Consider the following 1,482-nt stretch of genomic DNA (forward strand, 5'->3'; position numbering starts at 1 on the left):
GTTATAATACTTTTTTGTATACATTTTAATTCCTTTAACAGTTCTGATTATCAGACAGACTTCTATCCATATTAGATAGAACTGTTAAATGGCAATGGCAAACAATGAAGAGGGAGAATGTGAGCGCTGTGTGCTGCCATTCTCAGTGCCGTCAAAATAAAAGTCCTGCCTTGAACACATTGGCCAAACAGACAAAATTATCAGCTGATGCTGATATTTGAAAAATACCAAATATTGGCTGATATATCGGCCTTGGTGATATATCATAGACCACTAGTATTTAGTGGTTTCCAAAACTTCATTAATATCATAAAGTGGGTACCTGCAACTCTGTGTGGTATTGAGTTTGCATGCTTGCTCAGGAAGTTCTTGTTGAAAGTCTTGGGGTCACTCTCTCCAAACAGTTTTGTGATCTCCTGCTTCAGAACTGTCTGCACAGCCTCCGGCATGTCCTTACTGTCCGACACTGAAAACAAATCTTAATGTTCTTGTATGTTTTTTTTGTCCCATGTGGGGAAAGTATATTAGTATATACTATATGTACCTCCTTTAAAGAATCGCACCAAACACTGGTGGAGCCAGGGGTGATCAGGGTCCAATGAGTAAGCTCTCTTCACCGATTGCAGCATCAAAAGATACTTCTCTACAAACACAAACACACATTATGAGTTTTAAATCACGCATCCTGAAACATTATGAAGCACTATGATAAAGTTCATCAGTATGCTCACCTTTCCTGAGGTAGATCTCAAAGGCCATCAGATGCGTCTCTATTTTATTCTTTACTAAGTTCTTCAGAGGAGTCAGAAACTTTACCGCTTCTTCTAGAGGATTCTCAACCTACAGACAGAAAACAGCACATTCAGATGAACACAATCAAAATATTTCATCCTCTAAAGTATAAGTGGCTTTGTCAACATATGCACCTTTGCCAGTTTTTCTGGTATGAGCTCCTCTTTAGGTCCTCCAATCTCCTCCTCATCCTCCTCTTTTTTCTTCTTTTGGTTTTTTAGCAGTTTCTCTTTCTCAGCATTTTTCTTCTCCTCCTCTAATTGGGCTTTCTTTTGGGCACGTCTTTGTTTGTTGCGCAATTTCTTCAGCTCCTTGTCCGTTAGGTTGGCTACAGAAAAAAACAAAACTCACCTCACTTTTCTGTACATTTTTCCCAAAAAACAAGGATGGACCTCTAAAGTTTGAAAGTGTTTTGTGTGCATGACTAGAGATGTAACGATTGCAATTTTCTTGGCTGATTCCGATTTCCAATTTTTTTTGTAAGTGTGACCTGCCGATACCGATTTTTGTTGATTCCGAATTTCAGAACTATAACTGACAGCATGTACAAACAAAAATCTACTTTCTTTTTTTTAATGCAAAAAAATACAAAAGAGATGATTAAACATTACAATTTCCCCCAATCTGGACCAAGTTACATATGTACTCTCACTTAAACAACTCTCAAAATAAAGTGCTCTGTGACTGGAA

General features: G+C 37.8%; 1 long non-coding RNA gene across 1 annotated transcript; it reads right to left on the bottom strand.

The window, feature by feature from the left end:
* Positions 1–286: 286 nt before the first annotated feature.
* LOC107580564 (uncharacterized) lies at positions 287–1,163 on the bottom strand. The gene is made up of 4 exons (XR_001608662.1): positions 927–1,163; positions 732–840; positions 545–643; positions 287–466 (listed from the first exon to the last, which is right to left on the bottom strand). It is a non-coding gene; the product is annotated as an uncharacterized lncRNA (long non-coding RNA).
* Between the last annotated feature and the right edge of the window lie 319 nt (positions 1,164–1,482).

The sequence above is a fragment of the Sinocyclocheilus grahami genome, unplaced genomic scaffold (assembly GCF_001515645.1).
Source record: "Sinocyclocheilus grahami isolate Dianchi unplaced genomic scaffold, SAMN03320097.WGS_v1.1 scaffold36275.1, whole genome shotgun sequence".
NCBI lineage: Eukaryota > Metazoa > Chordata > Actinopteri > Cypriniformes > Cyprinidae > Sinocyclocheilus > Sinocyclocheilus grahami.